The 12,191-nt window shown below is 33.7% G+C and overlaps 3 long non-coding RNA genes across 3 annotated transcripts; all 3 read left to right on the top strand.

The window, feature by feature from the left end:
* Nucleotides 1-953: 953 nt before the first annotated feature.
* Nucleotides 954-2,014, top strand: LOC135143684 (uncharacterized). The gene is made up of 3 exons (XR_010282879.1): nucleotides 954-1,235; nucleotides 1,293-1,374; nucleotides 1,428-2,014. It is a non-coding gene; the product is annotated as an uncharacterized LOC135143684 (long non-coding RNA).
* Nucleotides 2,015-3,231: 1,217 nt separating this feature from the next.
* LOC135143683 (uncharacterized) lies at nucleotides 3,232-4,168 on the top strand. The gene is made up of 5 exons (XR_010282878.1): nucleotides 3,232-3,307; nucleotides 3,360-3,516; nucleotides 3,573-3,622; nucleotides 3,687-4,000; nucleotides 4,091-4,168. It is a non-coding gene; the product is annotated as an uncharacterized LOC135143683 (long non-coding RNA).
* A 4,449-nt stretch (nucleotides 4,169-8,617) lies between these two features.
* LOC135143695 (uncharacterized) lies at nucleotides 8,618-9,387 on the top strand. Its single transcript, XR_010282881.1, has 3 exons — nucleotides 8,618-8,749; nucleotides 8,805-8,906; nucleotides 9,024-9,387. It is a non-coding gene; the product is annotated as an uncharacterized LOC135143695 (long non-coding RNA).
* Nucleotides 9,388-12,191: the final 2,804 nt, after the last annotated feature.

The raw sequence follows: 12,191 nt of genomic DNA, 5'->3' as shown, positions 1-12,191 counted from the left end.
GCAAGCCTTTAAGTTTTATATAATATCGAAAGATGTATATAAAAATATATAATATTAATCATGACTCTAATATTATATCTAAAAATAAGAAAGGAAATACTAACGTTATAAATAAAGTAATATAGTATATTATATATATTTTTTAAAGAGATTTATTGACTGGTATACAATCCGGTTTATACTTTTAACAAAAGCACAAAATTAACTTCAAATATATATAAGAACTTAATCCTATTAAATTACTCAGAATTATTTATTAGTTTAATTTAAAAGAATACTTTTTTTGTTGGTGTAAAATTATTAGCTTGTTTCGTTTTTTATAGTTTTTTCCATTTAGTTTTAATAACTGTTTATAGTTAATTAAAAAAATATAGTTCGTTTGGCAACTTTTGGATCACTTTTAATAGAAGTTTTATGTTTTGTGTTTTCACGCTTTTGTGTATTTGATTCTTATGTTTTGCGCTTTTTGTGTTTTTATTTTTGTATATGATGTCTTGGTATACTATTCTTCAATATTGTTTGGTTATATCTCCCTTATAATACGCGTCTAATTTAATTTATGAAAGTGTACGTAAAAATGTCTGCTGGATTGTTTGTGAGTGGACATGGTTAATTTCGTAGTCGTTCCTTCTTTATTCTTTTTGGTGATATGAAAATTTTGACGGGTCTTAGTCTTACGTTTGTGCATCTTCTCTGCATATATTTTTTACTGCTTCGTTTACCCTGTAAAAAATTATTTTTAGACTCTCTTTCGACAGTAATTTGTTATCTCCATTCAAAGTTTAGAGTGTTTCTTGTTGTTGTTGAGTATAAATCTTCCCAGAACGGTAGTGTAAGCGATATCATTGTACTATCTCTTAAAGTAAATCACACAGTTTATATTTTGTACCTTTGTTTATTTTAATATTAGTGCATTTTAAGCAATACTATTACTATTATATATGGACCCTAAATTTACAATAAAGTGGCAAGCTTTTGCTTTCCTGTTGTTGGCCTCTTGTTCCTTGACCCCTTGTAAACAACGTTTGTCGATTATAGAGCCTGCACCCCGTCAGTGTTTAAGATCAGAATACTATATTTTTAACGCTATCAAATGTGGTTTTAAAAGCCCCAACAATTCAGCATTTGTATCAGCTTCACTCTGTTAGCCATGGGCGTGGTATACCTCGTATTAGAACGTTGAATGCTTAAGCTAGTTACGATTTCGGACCTTTTGGTTTCAGATCTCAAATTTCGTATATTAGTACCCGATATTGTTTCAATATAACAATTTAATTATGTTATTTTTTTAGGTTTTACAAAAATGTTTCGTGGTTTTTCCAATATTACAAATGGTCAACATAGACAGCAATAATTGTGATCAAAGTGTTTGGAGTAAATTATGCCTTCCTTTCTCTTTGCTCTGTATATAACCGTATTTTTTCTAGGTAAAAACTTTGCGAGAAAGACGAGCGAAGTCTTGTAAGCTATATAATGCAGCGTTCAGAGGAGTACACAATTTATCTGTTCTAAGTAGTGTCTAGTTCGTTGTTGCTCTCATTGTATTTTTAGGTGATCTTTGATTAGGTATAAACCTTGCGGTATATGGTAAACGCCAGTTTAATAAGTTTCGTATGTGAAAAGATTAGTAGTTCTTATAGGCGTTAAGGTTCCCAGTTAACAACAGTAACCTAAAATTTATTTGGATGACGCTAGTGCATAAGTTACCTGGCAGTGTACGCCTTTGGTTTCCTAAAACTTCTCGCAGTGAGTTTAGCTCTGTATAAATCTTTCTTATTTATATCTTAAAAACCTCCAAGAGGTAGTACTATTATTTTCATGTGGGAACCTTCTGTAAACATTCGAAATATAGATTCTTGAGAAAGTGGATAGGTAATAGTCCCTTTTAGGCTGCCGTCACGCACTGTGTTCTGTCGCTGGGGTGTTTAACTTCGTTAAAAGTTAAGTAAGTGATAGCAGGTAAATATTAATTGTTCTTTAGCTTTTATTTCAGAGCTAAACAAGATCTCAATTAATTGTTTTTTTGTTTTTATTGTTCTCTGAAGTGATAAATATATCAGTCATTCCATTAGTGTATCTTTCTTACTTAATTAACACTATCATCTCAGGTTGGTTTATAGTATCTGAGATGCTGTGGGGGTTGCCTGTTTTTATTGGGCCTTCCCACTCTTCATTATGTTCTAGATTTGCACTCAGTACTCCGTCGCGCATAGCTTCTGTCCAGTATATTATATTAAGGGTAATCCTGCTTTTCCAACCACAAGAGTCATGTTGCATATTGTTCGTACATTTCATTGACTCGGCAGGTTGCACGTCGTCTAAAGGTTTCCAAGACATATCCACAGGGGCCCCCTCTAAAACAGACTTTATAATCCATTTCATTCACTGTTAATACCAAACTTCAAATGATATATATCAACATTTAATGCCATTTCATCCATTAGTTATCGAAATAATGAAATTTTAGTTACTTAAACTATGGTATATATAAGATAATGGAAAAAAACTAATTTCATATGTCGATTAAGCATTGTTTTCGGTCGGAAGCATACCTTTCAAGCTCTGCAATCGCTTTAAAAGTGTTATAAGGAATATATCCGTCGAAAACAACGATTTGTTGGTGATTTGCAGGGAGGCCGCCTCATATATATATATGTACTAGTAAATAGCACTATTGTATATGTCCCCTTACCCAGTACCATACTAAACTGCTATCATTTATGAGAAGTAAGCATTACTTGATTCGCCTCAACGATCTATACCCTTGTCCAGAAAGATTTAGCCTATATTCATCTAAAAAATAGCCAAAATTCATCCAAACCTCATCAGCTCAGAGAGCACCTTTTCCAAAGACAGGAAATACAAACTAGCATAACACTTGAAAGACATAAAATTACCCATTTACATCTAGTGTAATAGTATCTGGATACAATGCCAATAATGCTATCTAAGTGCCATCCATTTAATCAGCATCGTAAAGACTATTCGCAAAATATACGAGGCATTATAACCTATTCCAGCTTTCCCGCAACTGTGAAAATAGATCTGGACAATTTAAAGCAAACACATGTTTTTAAATATGGACAGTCTGATGTTTATTTATGAAGTAAAAGAATTTTAACAATGCTGGATAATCATATTAAATGTTTACAAAAAAGCAAATACTAATTTTAAAATACTTTACTTTTGTTTTATTTATTACTCTCTTGATTTTTATCTTGTTACTGTACATTTTTTAATTCTTTTATACTTCTCTCCTTTTATTACAGCAATTCACACCCCTCCAAGCTCTCTCGTCATTCTTAAGGTTTTACCATTATTTAAAAAGTTTATTACAACCGTGCTTAAAGCAACTTTAGAGCCCTCCCAGGCCTTCTATTACCCTCGAACACAGTTAGTAAAGCGCGATAACCCTGGCCGTAGCTCACTGTGTTTGGTCATTCCTTTTAAGTGAAGGTACAAACTAGGAATCTAATAGCTTACTTTTCATTACTCAGTTAAAGTCAGAGGAGGCAGGTCGCTATAGTGGCTTTTTAACTAACATAATACTAAATTTTTGCCGTAATGTTTAGGAGGAATCAACCCTCGGATGGACAGCTAGCATGACGGATTTGTCATAAACGTAACACCTCCTTGCAGTTCGCCGGAAACAACCTTGAAGCAAAACTGCTAAATTTTATATATAGGTACGATCTTTATCGGAAACTATACTAGACCTAACCTAGAGACGCAAAGCAATCATCACTTTAAACAAGTGTAACACAGTGGCATAGTAATAACCATTCTTCTAAAGAACTTAATCTGTATTCCCCTCTTGAAAGAAGTCGAGGCATAAGCGCCCACTAGCGTTTCTTCCTAAAAGAATATTATGACTGCTCCGAGGAAGGGTACGAAACAGTGTAGAAATATCAGATCTAGACCCGCCATTTGGCCCAGAGTGGCGAAAAACAGCTTAAAACTACCACCAGGAGAGGCGAGTTCGAGAGCTAAGGAGACACAGGTTACTATCACTGACAGTCAGGCTCTTCAGCAGTATTTTAAAGAAGAAATTATATATTGAATACTCCTAATTAAAATTTAAATGTTTTAGGAATAATTGATTTTACAGGCCGGGAGCCCTTGAGAATAAATATGAAACAATATGTTATATATTATAACAATAATATACACTATAGACCTTAGCGTAATATAATTATGTAATCGAAGAACTGAAGCTCTGTAGGAATTTATTTGATTGTACTGGACTCTCTAGGAGCTCCAGGCCAACCTTACAAAACATATGAACAAGAGGATAAAAAAATTGTGGAAGCGACTGCATGGATCGCATTAATATAAGCATATGCATTCCTCGATTCTTCATACTATAAACAAAAAAATGAAAAAAAAAATTTCCTGTTAATTCTGCGTTCCACTCGCATTTATTAGTGACTGGTGTTTAAAATTCTAGAAAAGTTTAAAATGTATAACTTTGCATGCTTCTTCATTTTCCTTTCATTTAAATTTTCGAGTAAAGTACTTTAAATATAATAGAGAAAATATGTATTAAACTTTTTTAAAAATAAAAGCGAAAGAGTAAGTAATCGTTAGTAAACTTAAACCGAGTGGCAATAAGATATTAACTTTAGCTTAAGGGTAAAGTTTGAAAGGTTGGATTTGTTTCCTTTGTATTACCGCTTAAACGTTTTAGACAATCTACTTTTTGTAGACAATATAGAACATTTTAATGTAATTTAATACCAACGGAAGGATAATATAGGAGGACATGGTAGGGTGGGAGGGGGGTTTAGCTTAACATTAAAAGCATTTCTTTTTTCCTTTTTTAATATAAGTCAACTTTTGTAATTTTTATATAATTTTTAAGAGTTTATTATTTATAAATATTATATATAACTTCCAATTTATAAATCAAATCTCTACTAATAATCTCAGTTGTTTAGTTAAAACTGCTTGGTTGCAAAAAACAAATTTAAACCTAGAATTAAATCTTATTGACAGTACGGAGCTATAATTTAAAATAGTGAGGGTTAGCTAAAGTAATTGCAATTAAGTAGCTATATCTTTAGTATACCAATATATTTATTTATTTAAGAAAACAGCCAACTTCTCTGCTAATTGCTGAAATTTTGTACCGACAATATACGACACACCGTTATCGTTGAACAGAGAATACAAAGCACACGTACAAGAGCAAATTTCATTTCTTTTTAGCTGTAGGGGGTTCATTACTCATTTTGGTAGCCAACACGAATAAAGAGGTAATACAAGCTATAATCCACAAACTTAAAACTAGGAAGTGCATGGGTCTTAAAAATTACAGATGTAATGCTTGCAAACTTTCCCATAACCTTAATTAATTATCTTGCGGAGCTCATTAACTCTTTTAGTACCCATAGTTATTATCCTTTGAACTGGGAGCAATCTGGAGTTGTTTTTTATACCGTAAACTTCTCGTCCAAGCCACTATGCTAAAGGTGTCGCCTTATTAGTCTATCTTCCTGCTTAGAAAAGGTCGCAGAGCTCTACAAATTTTAAGGTTGGTTAAAAAGTACAACAAGGAATTTATCTGTAATGATTTCCTTGAACCTTTAGTGTAACGCACCAAAAGGTAATGTCACTTCTTTGAAGATGACTGAGAGTAGTATATAATAATATTTTATAAATAAATAAACCTTTACAAATTTATTTAATATGAGTGAAGTAAAAGGAAAAGATCAAGTATAGAAGCACATCAAGGCAACAGACCAGTACAAATACGGAACAGAACAACAAATCGACTAGAACAGAATTAAACATTTCATACTAGAACAAAGAGAGCAGAATAGAAACCGCAGCAAAAGAAAGAGGCACCTATACTATGAGGAAACTAATCGAGTCTGTAGACGGTGTATATACTTGTAAATGATTGGTTAACTATCACGTGCATTAATTTGACTGCTACAAGGGGGCGTAACCTAAGATGTGAGTTGGGCCTTACATTTGGAAAACTTTCGGCAAAATATGACATAATCCTCTCACATGAAATGATCAAATGTGTATTACCCGCATATTGTTACGAATTATAAAGTCATTTCTCAGCAGTAAATCCTTCATGGTCCGTATAAAATCAGAACAAATAACGCTGGTTATTAACAGCAGCTCAAAATCTCTACCTCTTGTAAATAAATATATGCAATCCTACCTTAACTCATTTGAAGATCATTTAACAAAGTGGAAAATAATCAAAAAAGAAAGAGAATAGATCCGCTGATGAGCTTCTTTTTTCTTCATTATTTCAATGAATTGACTTAGCTTTGTAACCCCCCTGGGTGACTCCCAAAGGCTTCTTATCTTAACGTACTAATGGGACTGACTTCCTTCCTCGTTGTACATAACTCAGTACCTTTTTATCTATCCCTCTATCTAACTTTCAACTAGGTCTCGACCTCCTGATGATTTGTTAGGGGGAGTTGCAAGACTATCTGAAGACTTAGTAGATTTTAACCATAAGGCCTTTGTGTGCTAATTCTTTTTTAGAGTGAGATTACTTGAATAGTTGGTTAACTTTAAACTTAAAAGGATAATTTTTAAAATATTAAAATAAAATGAAACACTCTATTTCAGTACGACTTAAAAATACTAGCAACCTTAAACTAAGGTAGAAAGAATTTATTTTTCGATTTAGACAATAGAAGTTTATATTTTTGCTTTTAGAATTTAGGTGGTAAACCTCGAAGAAAGAAACGAGTAAGACTACAGCCAGTAGAAGATCATAAAGATGGTTCGAAGGAATTCTATGGCTATGCCTAGAAGATATGCAATCAATTAAACTTAACCTAACTTGGTATCATCGTTGGTAAGAATCCTGCTTACTGTCTTTGTCACCTTTTGAGAGGAATTTGGTTAATAATTGTAAATACTGGGATATATTATAACTTGCTAAGCCTTTTTCTGAATGGTTCCACTGGAGGTAGCTCAATGGCTTAACTATGGAAGCATTATCTCATTGGATTCCTACCTTCCCTCGATGCTAATACTCTTAAGAAAAAAAATCTTTATATCCAGTTCATAAGCATAGTAAAATATAATTCTATGGTTGTCCTTCATCTTTAAAGAGCTTAATCACGGAGTTTATTGCTTAGTCTTGTTGAAATTAATCAAATCAACGGTTTTAATTAGGAACTACTCATATTTATAAATGACCAGGGAACTATAGTAAAATTATAATCACTCGTATTAAACAGCAAAATAAGCCTAATGAACAGTGAATTAGGAAGAATAACGAACTGTTGTCATCAGCAGCGAACAAATCTATGAAAATTTTAAGTTGTCTTTTAGCATCGGTAGTATGCACGATTCGAAATAATCCTTCTAATTGGTAAAGCGTAGGTTCCTTATTCGCAGCCTCTATTTTAATTGGTTTAGAAGCATAGAAAAATTTACCGCTAATTCCTATGCGAAACGAACGAGAGTGTTCGTTAAGTCTAATTAAAAGCAAAGAAGAACACTGTTGGAGAATACTTAAGTTTTTAGTTGGGGGTACACCTATTTTATTGGTACCATCTTTACCGCTTACTTTAGATTAAAGTGCTACTTCTTATAAATAGCTTATACAGTCTCTTTCTAGCAGTTACTGCCTACGTACGTCCTACTAGTATCCATGTGGGGCCTTTATTGTTCTCAGTAATCTCGTATAGTGTTAAATATGTTTACTAATAGCTTAATTCCCATGAATTGACTAATTTATTCTTGGTGATGGTAGTTTAGTTAGGAAAGAAATGTGTCACCGTGAGCTAAGGCGCTATGAAGCGTGTAAATCTACGACTTTGCCTTTGTATCTTTGGCTAAGAAGCTTGCATAATTAAGAATCCTTCATAACCTTAGAAGAATTGATTGAATCCTTTTCAGTATCGTAGAGGCTTTACTTAGTTAGGGCTTGTCGACTAACCTTAGTAGTAGCATAAAGTAATAAATTTTTATTAGCTAGGAGTATTGCATCATTAGGTGTGCTCAAACACAATCCTACTTAGCACTGAATTCGCTAGCTATACCAAATGTTGTACTCTTTTCAAAATCGTCTTAGATAAAAAGTGCAAGATCTTAACTTTAGTTTAATAAAAAAACCACTAATCCCTTTAGAATAGATACATTGTTTAACTCACCTTTTTGACTTGGCTTTTGTGTTCATATTAAATTGTAATTTTCGGTAAAAGTCGGCTCGAGTTATCATTCATGGTGAAGTATCAAGTAGCCTTTTTAAAGAGAGTGAATAAGACTTAAAAATAAAGTAGTAAAAATAAGCTCAAAAGTAAATTCCTGGTTTTAGTACATAGAACAAATTTCGGAATCATTTCCACTATGGAGTCAAGGTTCTACCAGTTGGAATCTTTAAATAATTTTTTATTCTTTGACTTTATTTGTAATGATTAACAATTACAAACACCCCTTCTCCCCTTGGTCCAATTGAACTTTTCATTTTTATAGTTAATTGGACCTTTTTGTTTCTAATTATTTAGGACTTCCTTTTTGCAACTCTAGCGCACTCCTATTGGTTTGAGCAAGATTATAAGGCTCATCCTTGTGCTTTATAGTAGGATGCTAACATTAATGAAAATTAAGTTTTATCTTTTTTAAGGGCATAAAGTACTCTTTGGCTTAGTGAGATTGACTAAAGTGAAAGAATAATAAGAATTATCACCTCAATGATGAATGAATTAATAATACCTTAACTGATGCTTCCTGTACGGGGCCTCCTTTCTTGACTTATCCACTAGTAAGTTTTCACTCTTTTTTTGGGTGTTTTAGTTGAACTACTACACCCTTCTAAGAGAAGAAGCTAGGTTAATCCTGGCCAATACCTTAGTGCTTGCTTGTCTTACTTGGTAATGATACTGATTGTCCCTCCAAAGTGGTCTTTTTAGATCATTAAGGTATCAAAAAGCATGTTTAAGATATACAATACAAGCTTGTTCGCTCGTACCTCGATTCGTGAACATGCTCCGTATGCTCTCTTTATCTTTAAATATCTTTTATATCTTTTATCTTAGTGCGGAATGTGCCCGGCATCCTAAGCGATGTAGACTTTACTCCGTCATCAAAAGATCCATTCATGGCAGCTGTGTAGGTGCTGCATTTTTGCTGATGGTTTATATCTTAAGAACCTCGCGATAGTATAGTACATTTTTTAGCGAAATCATGATTTCTGTTGGTGGCGGAGTCGCTATCTTAAAAAGTCCGAAAAAAAACGGACCTGGAGTAAAAATCAATAGGTTTACCATGGTAGTTTCCAGGGGACTGCAAGGAGTTGTCATTGATCTACCTCTTACTTTGACACGATATCAGTCATGCTCGCTATCCATACAGGAGTTGGTTTTACATTAGGAGTAGACACTAAAAAAACACGTTTTCTTACTATGCTAGATAACTAATTTAAAGATTTATACTTAAAAGTAATACAATTCAAATAATAAGTAAAATATTAATTAGTAATAATAATGATATAATTGTGATAATATCTATATTAATAACATTGAGTTTTATAAAATAATTTTTTAAAATTTTTTATCTATAAATTCAGGGAAGGCTTACTCACATAATCTAAATTTTAATAAATATCGTTATAAGGTAAAGTACACTCGACAGTTTTACTTTTACCAGCATAGTAACCCTCTTTGTGGACGATATACAATTGTTTACAAATGATGCAGAGAAGTCAAGAAGATCGAGTGCAGAGAGGTCACAGGAAGTAAGTTTATTGGATTCGACATCGAAGAAACCGAGCATACAATTTCTTTTTTCGGCAAAGCTTAATGATCGACAAAGCCTTAGGGGAGTTTGGCTTAAAAGAAGCAATATACCTTCTGTGTCATGAGCAACACAAAATGAAAGAAGTTGGGCCAAATTACTCATAACTTCCGTATAACGAACTCATAAGCTCATTATACTATATTTCCACCGGAACACAACAAGACATAGCCAATTCAGTAATTTTGCTGTCTCAACACCTAATAACATACGGCACAGAGTACTGGAAAGCGGATAAGCAACCATTACGGTATTTATCCGGGACAAAAGAGCTATCACTAAAAGTCAAGAGAGGAAAAGAATTGGTGTTCGAGTTGTACACGGACGCTTGTTAGGCATCTGAATATGACTTGAAGAGCAGATCTGGCAACATAATTAAACTGACTGGATGCTGAATAACTTGGAAATCCAAACGCTAGAAACAATTAAAGCTTTATCTTCAGCCGAAACTAAATACGTAGCTCTCGCCTCTTGTACTCGCAACGTGAAATGCATGCAAGAATTACTAGACGAGTTAAATGTATATCATGGAAATTTCATTGCTAACAATAATAAGCAACCGGCTATGCATACCACTGCAGGTGTTACTGAAGCAAAGTTATTAAACATACTGGCCGGATACTTCATATTTTAAAAGAAATCCTTGGGGAAGGTCGTATAAGCTTAAAGGAAGGTAGAAATGAAGACATGCTTGCTGACACCCTTACAAATATTATTTGAGGTGGAAAATTTACAAAACATAGAAGACCACCGCGAGGTGCGCGTGGGTGTTCCTTAAAGATACATTCTAATGTAAGCGGGTACAGGTTGGTCTGTTAGTGCTCAGGGTTATGCATTCTATTTTAATTTTGCTTTCGTCCGTTTCTTGAACCTAATTCATGAGCCTTCGCAGTAATTTGTACACTCTTTGAAGGAGCGAGGATTGCTTTCTGTCCCTAGACTGTCATCGTAAAGCATCCGAAAGAGATCGCGCCTATATATAAATTCGCGCTTAACTAAAGAGTTAGTCCTCGCGAGTGCCGGTTAGCTACCGTCTGTGATGCTCCGAGGTTATCATCCTAAGGCGGGATAACGTATTAATGTAGGCGCCCTCCACTTTCCAAAGGAGTTAGCTACTGTAGCTTTGGGCTTAAATGTCAAGAAAAAGGATCAAACTCAATCTTGGCTAATAGGTTTGAAGAAGTCGTAACACGTAAACTTAGAAGAATCTGAGGTTGGAAGATAAATAATTTAAGGAAAACATTGACTTTTGCAAGGTTAGGAAGGTAACTCGGTACCATCAGTTTAAAAATTTAATAATTTTACATAAAATGATATAAATTAATAAAATAAACAATTTAATAATAAAACCTTGAACCTGACTTTGAGATTTAATGTTGTTTGTTAGCCTGTGCTCTATAATAAAATACATCACTCATCACTAGGTCTAACTTCCGATTTAGTATTTTTTACTATAATAATCAATCACCGTTTCTACGTATAAGGGGATCTCTTGTAGCGGCCCTCGTTCCTTAGCGCCTGCGCCAACGCTTTGTCCTATCTTTTAGATGCTACAATCTTACCAACTTGAGCGCTTACCTTGCGCTACCATCTAGAACTTTTCGGTGACTGCAGCAAGTTATTCCTGTTTGGAAATCATTTATCTGTTGTGGATGAACAAAATCCTCTGCTGGAGTATCGAGGGGCGCAAAGAAAGAGATCTTCAGAGTGAATGTTATTATTAGCTCTATGACCATGAAGCTAAAAGATTTAAACTACTTCACGCTCTTCATTACTATTGGTCTAATATTGTTTACTTCTGTACGTATAAAAAGCTTATTTGTTTTAATAAGCAAAAACAATTTTTTTCCTTCTTACCAGCTCTCACCAGCCCCTGGTGCGCGCTTGATTAGTTTGCTTAGAGGAGTTGCTTATACTTTAACTACTAGACTTGACTTTCTTGAACTAAGAATAAGCACTACATTTTTTAGCTTCATTCTTCTTTTTGGTTATGGCAGCGCCTTCATAAGTGAAGTTGACGTTGGTTTTGAGGACTAGCTATGTCATCTAGGTAATATTTTTAGGTTACAGGACTAAAACAAGGGCTAAACGTTTAGAGGGTGTTTAAGTCATGGCCTATAAGATAACCAAGTTGTTTAAAGGACCAATTATTAGTTATCAAGTAATATTTAAAAATCTAAACAATAATATATTTTGGAAAGACAAAGCGAAGCATAATTATATAAAAACTATTCTGACAGCAAATACGGAAATACGCTCACTTAGTAGACTACTTAGCTAGCCAACTTAGAATTATTAGTAATGTTTTATTCTGTGCTAAAAGAGCGTTAAACTTTCATAACCAGCTGCTTCTATATATAAATGTTAAGATGTATACCTCGACATGCGCCTTCCGCTTGGATTGCCTCTTC

The sequence above is a fragment of the Zophobas morio genome, unplaced genomic scaffold (assembly GCF_036711695.1).
Source record: "Zophobas morio isolate AGI-343-1 ecotype UQ-CSIRO unplaced genomic scaffold, CSIRO_AGI_Zmor_V1 ptg000070l, whole genome shotgun sequence".
Taxonomy (NCBI): domain Eukaryota; kingdom Metazoa; phylum Arthropoda; class Insecta; order Coleoptera; family Tenebrionidae; genus Zophobas; species Zophobas morio.
This window is presented reverse-complemented; position numbering and strand designations above follow the sequence as displayed.